Source organism: Talpa occidentalis, unplaced genomic scaffold (assembly GCF_014898055.3).
Source record: "Talpa occidentalis isolate TD23 unplaced genomic scaffold, MPIMG_talOcc4v2.1 talOcc4.6, whole genome shotgun sequence".
Taxonomy (NCBI): Eukaryota; Metazoa; Chordata; class Mammalia; order Eulipotyphla; family Talpidae; genus Talpa; species Talpa occidentalis.
The window spans coordinates 90,008,438-90,016,821 of NW_023604972.1; the positions used below are offsets into that span (position 1 = coordinate 90,008,438).

General features: G+C 41.5%; 1 pseudogene; it reads left to right on the plus strand.

The window, feature by feature from the left end:
• The window catches only part of LOC119260419 (uracil-DNA glycosylase-like), a 30,131-nt pseudogene extending 22,065 nt beyond the window's left edge, over positions 1-8,066 (plus strand).
• The last annotated feature ends 318 nt before the right edge of the window (positions 8,067-8,384 follow it).

The following is an 8,384-nucleotide window of genomic DNA, read 5'->3' on the forward strand; positions in this document are numbered from 1 at the left end:
GTGTGCGCTTGAGAAAAATGTATACTCAGATTTTTTTGGGTTTAGTGTTCTATATATGTCTGTTAAGCCCAAGCACTCTAGATCCTTATTTAGAGCTTTAGTGTCTTTACTTATTTTTTGTCTTGTTGATCTATCCATTGTTGATAGTGGTGTGTTGAAGTCTCCCACTACGTATGTGTTTTCTCTGATGTCTGTTTTCAGAGATGCCAATAGTTGTCTGATATATTTTGGTGCTCCTTCGTTTGGTGAATATATGTTAATGAGTGTTATTTCTTCTTGAAGTATTGTCCCCTTGATCATAATGTAATGACCACTGGGGTCTCTTTTTATCTTTTTAAGTTTGAAATCTGTTTTATCTGATATGAGTATAGCTGTTCCTGCCTTCTTTTTTGGTCCATTTGCTTGTAGAATTGTTTTCCATCCTTTAACTTTGAGTCTATTTTTATCTTTTGCAGCTAAATGTGTTTCCTGGAGACAGCAAAAGGTTGGGTTTTGTTTCTTAATCCAGCCTACAACTCTGTGTCTTTTTATTGAAGAGTTTAGTCCATTTACATTTAGAGTTAGTATTGATATGTTAGCATCTGTATTTGCCATTGTGTTTGTCTTTCCTTTGATTTTATTTATTTATTCTTTTAATAACTTTCTTTGGCCTTCTTTTGTTGTTATTCGTCCCTCTGAGGTTCTGGCTTTAGGACTCCTTGTAGTATTTTTTGGAGTGGGGGTTTAGTCGTAATAAAATTCCAGAGTTTCTGTTTGTCTGGGAAGGTCCTTATTCTTTCTTCAAAGAGGAAGGAGAGCTTTGCGGGATAGAGTATTCTTGGTTGGCATCTGTTTTCTTGGAGTCTGTTGACTATGTCCTTCCACTCTCTCCTTGCCCGTAGTGTTTCTTCAGAGAAGTCTGATGTCAGTCTGATTGGTTTCCCTTTGAATGTTATCTGTTTCTTCCCTCTTGTTAGTTTCATTATTTTTTCCTTGTCTTGGATTCTTGGGAGCTTTACTATTATGTGTCTTGCTGTATTTTTCCTTTCGTCATGGAAGTTTGGTGTTCTTCTTGCTTCTTGTATATCAATTTTCAGCTCCTTCTTCGCGTTTGGGAAGTTCTCTTCAATTATATCCATGAATATTTTCTCTGTTCCTACATCTCTCTCCTCTCCTTCTGGGATTCCTATAACTCTTATATTTCCTTTCCTCATGGAGTCAGATAGTTCCTGAAGTCTTTCTTCGGTCTTTTTCCTTCGTACTTCTCCTTCCTTTTCTGTTTTAGTTCTTTTTATTTCTGTGTCTTCAAGAGTACTTATTCGTTCTTCCATTTCATCTATTCTGCTTTCATTGCTTTTCCCAGAGTTCTTTAGCGTCTCCATTAATTCTTTGATCTCCTGCATTTCTTTTACTTCCCTCTTTAGGGACTCAATTTCATTCTTCTGGTCATTAATTATTTTCCCCTTATCATTGTTTTCCTTTATGACTTCTGTCAGTTTTTAATCACAGCAATTTTAAATTCTCTATCTGGAAGGCTCAGAAGTTCTTCCAAGTTACTGTCGTTGCAATCTGGTAGATGGTTTTCTTTTTGCGGTGTGCTTTTTTGCTGAGGAGTTGCTGGGTTGCATGTGGTTTTTCTACTCCCTACTGCCTGTTTTCTAATTCGCCGTATTCCTTGTGACACTGTGTTGCTGGTACTGGCCGGCATCTTGGGCGACCTTCCCAGCTCACCACTGGCTCCTCTGGGGAACTTCTGCTGGGTTCACAAGTCTCCAGCAAAGAAAGGTCCCTGCTGCAAAATGGCGATGCGGGAACGTGCTCCCCTGCACGCCCGGTCTGCCCCAGTGGTGGGTGCTGCTACCCTCTGGGCTGGAACTGTAGGCTAGAAGGCGCCCGGCATCGGCAAGCCTCCCAGTTTACCTCTGTCTCCTTGGTGAGCCTTCTGCTGGGTTCACACAGTCTCCAGCAAGAAAGGTCCCTGCTGCAAAATGCCGAGATCTATTTTTTGTGAAAAATATCCCCAGGGTTACTTGATGTATTGGATGTAATGTAAGACTTGAGGGAGTGAGGTATTGTATAAGGGAGAAAAATTGAGACTAATTCCTTGCCTTAGGAAAGAGGATGGTATTGTTTGCCAAGATGGGGACAACTAGATAAGACCCCAGGGTAGAGGCAATGGGGAGGGACAGAATCAAATTTAAATTTCAGATGCCACAAGACATCCACATGAAGAGGGAAATTGGCAACGAGTCACACAAAATCTACAGATGAAAACAAATCAGGCCCAGAGACACAATTTTGGAATTCTAGACTCTTAGAGGCCATTTGTCCTCAATTTTAAGTCACAGGCAAAGGGTCCTTTGGTAGAATATTAGAAACCTCTTTTTCATGGCATTGTGTCATTTTCAATATTATGCTTAGTATTTTATGAGAATATTGGGGCTCCACATTTTCAGAGAGCCATGAGGTCAACAATCTCATTGCTTGGGAATTACTCAGAGGTAACAGAACTGGACTCTGAGCATGCAGCATTATTGGATACTCTTCTTCTTAATTTATGTATAACTCTCCTAGACTAAAGCAAACTAGAACTACCTTGTATGCTGTGGCCTTGTTTGCTCTTTGCCACTCCCACCTGTAGGCCTGTTCGATGCGGCCAGGCCCTTGCCCTGTGATCTCTACTGAACTGTACCCTCTGCTTCTGGAAGCGAGCCTGGTACATAGTGAATGCTCAGAATGGTCCTTGAATAAAAGGGTGAGAGAAGGATGATTTCTAGAAATAAATAAAGCAAGACAACAAGGGCCTCCCTGGTGGCGCAATGGGTTAAGACACAACCTATGAAGCTATCCACAGCCTCTGCAGCACGAGTTCAATCCCCAGCCAGCCAGGGAGCAACCCACATGGCACAGCAGACCTCTCCTGACTCACCTGCTGCTCCCCTCAGCAGTGTACTTCGGTCAATCTGCCTGTTCTGTTCCCCACTCTGTCTCTGGCGAATCCTCTCACCCCCGCACCTCTGGCTTGTACCCCAGCTCTTGTATGCATAAATAAATAAATCTTTAAAAAATTTTTAAAAAATAAAGCAAAGCAACAAGTAGTAAAGGTATGACATCCAGAGAAGGAAAGGAAAAATTACAAGGGCTCCATAAATCTGAGGCCTGAGACATTTATGTAGGAATTTCCCCAGCACAGCTTATAATGCAACAGTCCCTGATGCCATTGCTTATCCACAGAACAGTAAAATTGTCCACATTCATGGTGATGACTGAGTCATCAAGAAGAGCTTGACATATGTTCAGTCACTTGATGGCAAGAAATCTGAAATTCATTTTTAACATCATTTTATCAAAACTAGTTATGATGAATATTTTGGAAGTGAAGTCTTAGACTAATCTGACAAAACCAATAAAATGAAAATCTATCACTCGTTAGTACTCTCTGTACCAATGAGACAAAACTGCATTGTTCTTCACAAACGATTACCTTCTGCAAACTATAGTCAAGTTTAGCAATAGTTTAGTTCAGCAATGAGTATATGGTCCCAATTACCTGTAACATTTGTCTGGAGATTAACAAAATTCTTTTCTGGAAAATTACAGACTCTGTTTCATGCTAACAAGAGCATTTTCCTTGTGAACACAGTTACCTCTGCAAACAGAGGATCACCACAAGTATCTGCCAGAGAGTAAACAAACGTAAAACACCATCTGAGGATAGATAAGCAAAGGAATCAAAACCATGTGTTGGAAGCCTTAGCAAGCCGATTGTAATGGGCCGAGGCTAAGAGTCTCTGGGGAGCACACGTAGGTGCTCCCAACATGGGTGCAAACCTTGTGAGCTTTCACACCATGGGTGCTGAACAAGCAGAGAACAGAACAGATAAAACAGGGATAAACAGAACAGATAAAAATATACTTCCTTTCCACGTCCTTTGAAGGGTGAGGGCTAGAGTCAGAGTCCCAGGCTGCTCCGGTCCTATGAACTTTTTCAAATTTAAGTTATCAGAGGTGGCCATCGCTGAAGAAAATGGCTAAAACTTTGCCTGGTGTTATGGAAATGTAGGTGATGAGTTTTGGGTGATGGTCTAATGTTAGGTCAGGACAATTGAAATGAAAAATGAAATTCCTTTCAAAAGATAAAATTTATTCATTAAGTTATTTTCCTTGGTAGCATTAATCTCTCTCTCGCTCGCTCTCTCTCTCTTGCTCGCTTGCTCTTTCACACACACACACACACACACACAGACTTCAGAGGGTTTGGTCCATGTAGGAAATGTAAGTGGAATTGAGGGGTGAGGAGGGTTGAAATTGAGATAATGCGGGTTTTGAGAAGCAGCTGTTGTTTTCTGTTGATCTGACCTCATGACAGTATTTGCAAGACAAATTGAAAATAAAGATGTTTTGGATTTGGTGGCAACAAAAGCTGTGTTTGTGTACTACAGGGCAATTGGACAGCATTGGGAAATATTTCCACAACATCCTTATGGAATACGAGGCAGGCATTAGGTGCAATCATCAAATAAAAACATGCATAATGTGTAGTTCAGAATGACTCCTTCTCTGGCCAAAGAGACTCACTTAAGTCCAAAATAGGTATTAGCAAACAACTGCATCTAGAGGAAAGATCTGGAACCCCCAACAGAAGAGGCCCATGGAACCATGATCTAAAATCATGATAAAAAGTGATCATAATCCCCAGGAAAACTTTTGCGAGTACTTCTGCACCAGCACAATGCTAAAGCACCTTGATGGGCCATCTCATCTTAGCTTCCAACCTCATATGGGAGGTGTATTAGATCTCCATAGACAGCCAAGAAACTGGCAGACCAGGTGAGAAGTTCCTACAAAATATGATGGTAGCAGAGCAGGCAGTGAGGCTTAGAGCAGTTGTGAGGCTCCCCAGGGGGGTGGTGGTGACAGCGAGTGTCACAGGTACTCCCTAAGCTGGTCTGGCCTTGGTACACGGGTCTGCTCAGTATCTTATGTATCAGATGAGTCAGTCCTCCCAAGTCTATTTCTGGCTCACCAAATCTAAATAAAGTGAAATATGGAAGACAGACAATTAGCAGGGCAAAGAAAGACATGTCAGTTCTTCCTGTAACAGCTGGGCCAAAATGTCCATTTTCATACACATCAGATTACGGTTCTTTGAATATTAAAATACCACCAGATACACAGACGTGTCTTTACAGCAACTCAGAGACTAGAAGTTTGATAACAGAGCCACCACACCCAGGAGGAGGAAAAGGTCTGAAACTCTAAACTTTTGAGAAATTGGCTAAAAGCCAAGTGTCAGCTTTTTCACCTCTTTTCCCATATGGCAGGAGGCATTTCACACTGCTTTCCATAATTTCAATAAATCTGGTACGTGATATAAGTGGTCTTTATGCCAAAAGACATATAATATGGTATCAAAATAGATGTCTAGGTTGGTTTGTGACAAGAACCAGATTTCAGCAACTGAAGGGAACAAATGTGGCCTGGCTTTGGTTCAGCGAAGGGGTGAGTGCAATCCAGGATCACTTTCCGCTTATTTTCTTTTTCCTTAATTTTTTAATGTTTCTTCTACGCTTGCTTATTTACTAAAACCCTTGACCATCTTGATTTCTTCTTCTTAACATCCCTTTCGTCATTTACAGCTTTATAGGCTCTGATGGTACAGAGTTTTAGGACTCGGGAATTCATCCTTCTATTCAACATTTAGTGAGCTCCCCTTCTGTGCCAGGAATTGTTGTAGGCATCGGGGTACTAAAGCAGACAAAAGAAGTCCCTGCTCACACAGAAAGGTGGACAATAAACAAATGAACAAATTCATATGTCACATGTCAAGAGATGAGAAATAATATAAAGAATGGATGGGTAGGAAGTGATGGAGTATCAAAGGTCTGGATGACAAGATGGCATGCATCAGACACCACTATAAGATAAGCCAGACGGTAGTTAGAGGAGTGCGTTCTAATGAGAGATCATGACAAGTGTAAATGCCCTGGAGCATAGATTTGTTTATAAGGAAGGCAGGACAGAAGGAAGGAAGCTGATGGTACTAGAACACTAAGAGACAAGGTAAAGAGTTAGCTAGGCTTATAAGATTTGGGGTTTTATTCAGAATAAGATGGGAAGCTATTAGTGGGTTTTGAGCAGAGAGTGACATTGTCTTTTGTTTTTTGTTATTTTTTTTTGAGATTTATTTATTTATGCACACAAGAGCTGGGGCACAGGCCAGAGTTGTCTGGGTGAGAGGATTCATCAGAGACAGAGTGGAGGACAGAACAGGCAGATGACGGAAGTACACTGCTGAGGAGAGAAGCAGGCAAGTCAGGAGAGGTCTGCTGTGCCATGTGGGTTGCTCCCTGGCCTGGGATCGAACTTATGCTGCAGTGGCTGCGGACAACGTCACAGGTTGCATCTTAACCCCTTGCACCACCAGGGAGGCCCAGCATTGTCTATTTTCAAAGTTTATTCTGGCTTCTTTTGGAGAATCAACTGAAGGAGACTAGGGGCAAGGGTGAAAGCAGGAAGGTTTTTATAAAAATCAGTCAGCAGTGACATGATGGAGAATGTTCTTTGTTTTGTTTTGTTTTCTTTCTTTTTCTTTTTTTTTTTTTGCATAGAAGAACTAAGATGTAGGCCAGAGATGCAAGGCGTGAGAGGATTCACCAGATACAGAGTGGGGAGAAGAACAGGCAGATCTACTGAAATACACTGCTGAGGGGAGCAGCGGGCGAGACAGGAAAGGCCTACTATGCCATGTGTGGGTCAGCTCCCTGGCCTGGGATCAAACTCAGGTCATAGAGGAAATGATAGCACTGAGACTTAACTCCTAGGTTACCAGGGATGCCCAATGTGGACTGTTTTGAAGGCAAAGACTATAGAGACTGCTGATAGATAAGACATTGAATGTGAGAGAAATTAAGAAAAGTTCACATTTGGGTGGAATGTCTTTAGTTACAGCTACAAACTGCTAACAAAATGTACTGCCTACAGCCAGAGATTGTCATGTCCCAGGTGACAACCATTTTGTGTCATATTTTGTGTAAACACATGTTAATGTATAAGCAGGGTGATTGGAGCAGGGTGTGATACAACAGGGCCCTGCTGGTGCCAACCTCTCATCACAGGTGGTTCTGGAACTTTCCTAGGAGACATGTCTCCTCTAAGTTTTCATCAAATAATTATTAAAAGGAAAGTGGGTGGCTCTTCTCTGGAGATATTTGAAAGGGTAACTATATTGAGTGGTCCAATTTTAACACTATCACTACAGAAAATTCAGGAAAGAGAAAACCAATTTTCAAGTAAATTTACAATATTGCCAACTTGAGTATTGACCAGACACATTAAGCTCTCAGGATAAGCTTCTTTTGCTTCTCCAAGGAATGGCACTACTTTATTTTATTGACATGTTTAAGAAATAAATGACCAAAAGAAAAGGAGAAGACCTTTGCCAGTGCGCGTCTGTACTTTAAAGGAATCTGAAGTTTATAGGTGTGTGCATTTTAACTCAAGCAGGTATGGTCACGTGTCACTAAAGGGAATCATTTCTGGAAAATGTGTCCTTAGGGTCAACTGTACCCTACTGTAGTGTAGTCTCAAGAGTTGGGGAAACTGTATCTTTTCAAGCAAATAGGACTTGTTGCTGAAAAAAGAACACAGTATATGTTTTTTTCCACCCCAAGCAAATCTTCATCTAGAGCCTAGAGTGTGACATAGAGATGTGAAGGTTGTCATTTGGGGACAGGGTCCGGTTCATAGCCCCAATCTAGCCCATGGTCTTTGTTTTAGTGTTCAAAGACCTCTCCCACCTCCAGCCAGTTCAGAAAACATCTATAAGAGCTGTCTAGAGACCTACATGGTTTTGTTCATTATGGCCTTGGAGATTTATTTGATTGGGCCAAACACAGTGTTCTCCTACTCGTTGTCATCCTCACTGTGGGTCCCATCAAACCAATCCTCATAAACAAAGAGGCTGGTGGCCTTTTACTGATAAGATTGTGTCCTGGCTAAGTCACAACACAAATGGTCTTGTCTTCTTGTTCTGGGGTTCATATGCTTAAAGGAAGGTCAGTGCCACCGAGAAGAAGCAGCACTGATAGTAATCACCAGACATACACTGATAATGCAAGCCAAGCACCTGCTTTCTGGATAATACCCAAGTCTTTTAGTCTCCTGAGAGCACACCCTTAACATTCAGATAAATGGGTGGTTTCCTCATCTAGCATACTATTAACAGCCCAGATCCACAATAATTTCCTTTCCTTCTTTTCTCTGGTTCCTTTCTAGAAAGGGGTTAATGTGCCATTCAGTACTGAGAATGGCCTGATGTTCTGTCTCCCCAGCTCCCAGGCATCCTTCTTAGCTCCTGTCATGACTGTACTCATTCACTACCATTTCTACTAATTCAAGACACT